Raw genomic sequence first — 7,115 nt, forward strand, 5'->3', positions numbered from 1 at the left:
TAGGTTTCACATTAGAATGATCAAGTGTTCTGGGATTCCCATTCTTCTCAGAGTCAGCCATAGTTTGTTATGATCCACACAGTCAAATGCCTTTGTATAGTCAATGAAACACCAATAGACATTCCTCTGCTATTCTCTGCTTTCAGCTAAGATCCATCTAACACCAGCTACAATATCCCTAGTACCACGACCCTTTCTAAACCCAGCCTGGACTTCTGGTAGTTCTGTGTTGATGTGCTGTTCCAGTCGTTTTTGGATAATCTTCAGTAAAATCTTGCGCAACATTCGTTCTAGCCCTAGGGCCGCAGGCCCTGGGGCCAAGAAAGGCCTATCTACATACCAGTTCTACAGGATGCATCACCTTTGCTCGTGAAACATTATGATTAAACTTCAGAGACATTGGTCCCAACATAAGGAACTACCAGCAGCTTATGTGTTTGGAATCACAGAAGCCAAGGAAGCTTCATATATAAGTTATTAGATGGAGGGCTGTCAAAGTGAAGGAAGGGGGTAGAAGTGGATGGGTATCCTCGTGGATGGTGTAGCAGGGAAATAAGTGGGTAAAGACGCATGTGAGAAAGGCAGGGACAACACTGACACTAAAGTTAACTCCACAATAAGGGATATACCTTTAACTTGCTGGTCTGTCTGATACTTATCTAAATCTGAACTTTCCCATTTAGACAGACTAGAAAAAAGGATTGGCCATCCACTTCTGAAATAGCAGGCCTCTGCAAACCCTATGTAAAAAAAAATCTGTCTTTATAGGTTGTTCTATTTGATATTGTCCTCCAAGTTTATACTATTTTCTTTATTTTTCTTTCAGGTTCTCTCTCTCATTTTTCTTCTAGCAAGTTACATTGAAGTTCTTGTTTTCTACCTTACCAGCTGTCTGTTTCATCTATTCTGGGTTGTGGGTTTTTTCTTTTTTTTTTTTTCACTTTCTTTAAAATATTTTTGGTTCTGTATAATAATTCCTTTACATTAGATTTCATTCATATACATTGTGTTTGATAGAATTTTCATTTACATTGTGTTTCGTACAATCATTTGTATAGATTCCATTTACATTGTTTTTTAATTATACATTGTGTTTCACATTAATCTGCATTCACATTGTGTTTCATACAAGTATTCTCATGTATTTGTTTTATAAAATTAATCACCATTACAACTTGCCCATCATTATCCTGTATTTTCACCTGAATCCTTGCAATTTGTTCACCCCCCATCCCTCCACCAACTGAACTGTGCAGCCTTGTAGTTTCTCCCATACCAATCCTCACCCCTCCACTTCCCTCCTCCTTGAGTTCCTGTACATGTTTTACTAGTTATCTTTCTATATTTAAAATAATGGTCGTATCTAACTAACACTGTCAGTTCACTCAGCGTATTGCTTCCCAGCCTCTCCTAAATTACAAGCTATTTTTCAAAAATTGCTCCTGAGTGTTGCATATTATTTCATTGTGTGTATGTACCACAATTCCTTAATCCATTAAACTGTAGTCGGATGTTTGGACTTTTAGCATGTTCCTGCAGTGGTGACTAAAACTGCTATGAACATTAGTGCACAAATCTCTGTTTGTGTCTCAGTTTTAATTTCCTTGGGGTATATTCCAGGTTATAGAATATTTATGTCATATGGAATTTTTTGTTCAGCTTTTTGAAGAAACATCAAACTGTCTTCCAGAATGGTTACACCATTTTACAGTCACATCAACAATATATGAGAGTTCCCACCTCTCCACATTCTCTCCAACATTTAATGCTTGCTGCCCTACTAAATGTTGCCATTGCTATTGGGATGAGAAGTATAGAGTCTGAGAAGATGGACTCTATAAAGTGGAGTGGATCCTCCATCAGGATTGGAGGGAGACTTATCAATAACCTGCTTTATGCAGATGGCACAACCTTACTTGCTGAAAGTGAGAAGGACTTGAGGTATTAGTTGCAGAAGATCAAGGAGTGCGCCTTCAGTATGGATTGTATCTTAATATCAAGAAAACAAATATTCTTACCATTGGACCAATAGACAATATCATGATGGATGGAGAAGAATATTAGAATTGCCAACAGCTTCATCTTGCTTGGATACACAACTAACACCGTTTATATGAGCAGTCAACAAATAAGAAGACACATTGCACTGGGAAAATCTGCAGTTAGGAATATTTCCAAATTATTGAGGAGTAGTGATGTCAGTTTGCAGACTAAGGTGCATCTGATTCAGGCCTTAGTCTTTTAGCTATGCACCCAAGACCTGGACAGTGAATAAGAATGACAAGAAAAAGAATTGATACCTTTGAGCTGTTGTGTTGGAGAAGAGCACTGAACATCCCACAGATAGTCAAGAGAACAAACAGATATGTCTTGGAGATAGTACAACCAGAGTGCTCTTTGGAGGAAATAATGATGAGACTTCACCTCACATACTTAAACATGTTTTTAGGAGGTGCTACATAATGTTGAGGAGGGTGGAGGGTTGCTGAAGGAGAGAAACATCGTCAACCAAGTGGATTGATATAGTGACTTCTGCAATGGACTCTTGTATGTCAGGAAGCGTGAGGATGGTGCAACATAGAACAGTGTTAAGACGTTTTGTTTGTAGGGTTGCTATGAATTGTGCTCAATGTGACAACACCTAATAACAGCAGTTGGAATGAGATGCTATCTCATTGTGGCTTTGATTTGCACCTCTCTTATCACCATTGATATTTGAACATTTCTTCATGTTTCTTTTGGCAACCTGTATGTTTTCCTCTTGGAAAATTCTTTGCACGTCTTTTGCCCATTTTGTAATTGGTTTATCAGACATTTTCTTCTGGAGCTCAGAAGTATTCTGTAAACTTTAGTCATGAGACCCTTGTGTGAGATGCTATTGCCAAATGTTTATTCCCAATTGGTAGGCTTCCTTTTCACCCTGTTGGAAAAAATTTTTGATGAGCACAGAGATTTAACCTTTAGAAGGTCCCAGTCATCAGTCTTATTCTCTTCAGATTGAACATTTCTGGCTGTATTTAACAGTGTCTTTATACCATAGACTAAAACTTCTAACATTGGTCCCAGTTTGTCTTCTATGAAGTTTATGCCTTTGGGCTTTGCTCCCAGGTCTCTGATCCACCTTATATTGATTCTTGTGTACAATGTGAGATGTGGACCCTGTTTTAGCTTTCTGCAGGTAGCAGACCAGTTTTGCCAGCACCATTTACTGCAGGGGTTGTCATTTCCCCATTTGATGGGCTTTGTTTCCTCATCAAATATCAGTTGACCATAGATAGCTAAGACCTTTTCTAGTTCTCAGTTCTGTTTCATTTGTCTATTTGCCTGTCATTGTGCCAGTAACATGCTGTTTTGGTTATTACTACTTTGTAGTAAGATTTGAGGTCTGGAAGTACTATGGCTCCTACTTTATTTTTGTTTTTTATAAGTGCTTTGCTTATTTGGGGTCTCTTTCTTCTCCAAATAACCTTGACTATTTTCTTTTCTATCCCTGTGAAAAATTAATTTTGTATCTGGATTAGGATTTCATTAATTTAGATTGCTTTTGGTATGATTATCATGTTCTCAATATTGGGTTTTCCTATCCATGAACATAGCATGTTTTTCATTTTCTTTAGGCCATTTATTGTGTCTTTATTATATTTGGGGATGGGGGTGGGGTTTGGGGAGGTGCGGGGGGGGCAGGGGGATTGTGTACCAATGAGGGAGTTTTTCTTTTGCTTTTCAAGGAGAGGAGCAAAGGGGGGGGGAGGGGGTTGTGCGGGGAGAAGGGTGCAACAATGAATGAATGGAATCCCAAAATCTCTGTAGATGTTCATTGAAATGAAAAATAAACAAACTAAATTTTAAAAAAGTTAACACACAAAAAAAGAAAATACATTTATAAGGAGATTTTGAAAAAAAATATTCACAAGCGCAAAAAAATGTTCCGTAATTTTCTTTGTTTAGGTCTTTTATGTCTCTAGTTAGGCTTCACCCAAGTATCTTAATTTGTGATTAGCTGTTGTAAATGGTATCATTTTCTTAGTTTATTTTTATGCTTTCTTTGTTATTGTAGAGGAATCCCACTGATTTTTGTTTTGTCTTTTTAAATTTAAAAAAAAAATATTTTATCCTGGCTTACAAATTCATTTGCATTGTTTTTCACACCAATTCTTGTATTTTGATTTTATAGCCTGCTACCATGCTAAACTGGTCCAGAGTTTGTTTGTTGAGTGCTTCGAGTTTTCCGTGTACACTATCATATCTTTGCATGTAACATATAGTGACAGTTTAGCCATCTCTTTGCTAATCTGGATACCTTTTATGTCCTCTTGCAAGTACTTTTAATACAACACTGAATAGAAGTAGTGTTAGTAGGAATCCTTGCCTGGTCCCTGTCTGCAGGGAAAATGCTTTTAGTCTTTCTCCATTGAGAATGATATTGACTCTTGATTTTGCGTATATGTGTTTTACCATGTTGAGGAAATTCCCTTCTATTCCAGTATTGCTGAGTGTCTTAAACAGAAAATGATGTTATATTTTATTAAATGCCTTTCGTACACCAATTTTTAAAATCACATGGTTCTTGTTATTTGCTTTGTTAATGTGGTAAATTATGATGATTGGTTTTCTTAAGTTAAACCATCTTTGCATACCTTTAATGAATCCCATTCGGTCACAATGAATTATATTTTTATGTGCTTTTGAATACAATTCACTGGGATTTTATTAAGGATTTTGGCATCTATTTTCATGAGAGATATTGAACTATAGTTTGTATTTTCTTAATATATTTGTCAGATTTTGGTATCAGGGTTATGCTTGCTTCATAGAATGACTCTGGGAGTATTTCTTCTTTTTCTGTTGTTGTTGTTAGGTGCTCTAGAGTCATAGATAACCCATAGCGACCCTATGAATGAAGGTCTTCAGCACAAAACTTTCCTCTTTTCCCAAGTCCATAGAGTTTCCAAAGAGAAACTTTTTGGAAGTAGATGCCACTCCTTCTTCCAAGTCTGTTTTATTCTGGAGATCCACAATAAGCAGGCCCAAAGGCTATAGACCAAAGGGCCAAAAAGCCTTTTTAAAACCTAGGCCAAATTCTATCAGCTTACACCCTATTGTGACCCAGAGCCACACGCTTGGCTCAAACCCAAAGCAGAAAACATATCTTTGGAGAATCTGACTGTGCCCCTCATCTTCTCAGTCTGGAAATAGCCCGAGACTGGCAGCCAAATGCTTCATTTGTTGAAATAATTTAAGTAGAATGGGTGATACGTCTTCTCCGAATTTTTGATAGAGTTCAGCTGTGAAGTCATCTGGCCCAGGACATTTTTTGTAGGACAGTCTTTCTACGACCTGCTCAATTTCTTCTATTGTAATGGGGCTGTTCAGATGTTCTACATCTGACCATGTTTGTCTTGGAATGGTATGAGTTCGAAAGAATTTGTTCATTTCCTCTAAGTTTGCAAATTCATCACAGAATAGCTTTTCATAATATTCTGATACTGTAAATTTAATTTCCTCTGGATCTAGTTTTTACCTCTATCATTATTGTGTGTGTGTGTGTGTGTGTGTGTTTCCTCCTTCTCCCCCCCCCCATTTTGTTATCTTTGCTACTGGTCTGTCAATTTTATTGACTCTTTGGAAAAAAAGACACAATCTACTCCCTGGTTTTGCTGATGGTTTCAATTGTCTTTCTGTTGTCTGTGTTGTTGATTTCCGCTCTTGTTCTAATAATTTCCTTTCTTCTAGAGGGTATTGGATTAGATTACTGTTTTTTTTTCTGTTTGTTGAAAGTGTTAAGTTATATTATTAAATTTGATTCTTTCTTCCTTTTTTATGTGTTTGTCTATTGATATAAACTGACCCACGAGGACCACCTTAGCTGCATCCCAGAGGTTTTGTTATGTTGCATTTTCATTATCATTTGTTTCAAGGATTTTTTTTTTATTTCTTTTACAACCCAAAAATTTTCTTTCCGGGTGTTATTTAGCTTCTATATTGGTGGTCTTATAAGCTTTATCATCTTGTGGTTAATTTTTAATTTTATGGCATTGTGGCCCAAGAAGATATTTTGTATTATTTCAGCACTTTTAAAATTTTTGAGGCTGGCTTTGTGCCCTAATATGTGGTTGTTTCTGAAATATGTGTCATGTGCACTTGAGAAGAAAGTGAGTTGAGTTTTAGTTGGGTGAAATACTCAGAATACATGCACAAGATTGATATGGGTGAATGTTTAGTTTAGGTCTTCTGGATCTTTGTTAAGTTTCTTTTGACTTGACCTATCCTTTCACAAAACTTGTGTGTTAAAGTCTCCTATCCCTACTATGGTGTTGTCTGTTTCACTCTTTAATTCTGTTAACAGTTGTTTTATGTAGGTCTATCATTTGGTGCATATATGTTGCCAATGTTATATCTTTTTGATCTACTGTACTTTGATCATTATATTGTGCCCTCCCTTATCTTTTATGCTGGTTTCCATTCTGAAGTTCATTTTTAGTATTGTTACTTCTGCTTTTTCTTTTTTTCCTGCGTTTAACTTTGATCTCTTTCTTTCTCTTCAATTCATAACTTCATCTCTTATAAACAACATATTGATGGGTTTGTTTTGTTTTGGTTTTCTTGGGGTTGTTTTGGGTTGGGTTTGTGGTTTTTTTTTGTTTGTTTTTGTTTTTTATACATTCTGCTATTCTTTTCCTCTTGACTGGTGCATTTAGTCCAGTCACAGTAATTATTGAGAGGCCAGGTTTTATCATTGCTATTTGGCTATGTTGTTGTTGTTGTTGTTGGTTCTTATTTATATGGTCAATACACTTTCCTTTTAAGAACTTGCCTTATAAGTTCTTCTAGATTTGGTCTTGTTTTCACAAATTCCCTGTTTTTCATCATATCTGCAAATGTGATATCTCCTTCATGATTTGATAGAGAGTTTTTCTGGGTACAGGATTCTCAGTTTACAGTTTGTGTTTGTTTTGTTTTGTTTTGTTTGTTTGTTTTCTTTCAACTTCCTGTATACTCCATACCATTGTCTTCTTGCTTGAATAGCTTCTGCAGAAAAATCAGAACTTCAACTAATCGCTTTTCCTTTGTAAGTGACTGTTTTCCTCATGCTGCCTTCAAAACTTTTATTTTAG

Source organism: Elephantulus edwardii, unplaced genomic scaffold, assembly GCF_000299155.1.
Source record: "Elephantulus edwardii isolate Elephantulus edwardi_28Jun2011 unplaced genomic scaffold, EleEdw1.0 scaffold00414, whole genome shotgun sequence".
In the NCBI taxonomy this organism is placed as follows: Eukaryota; Metazoa; Chordata; class Mammalia; order Macroscelidea; family Macroscelididae; genus Elephantulus; species Elephantulus edwardii.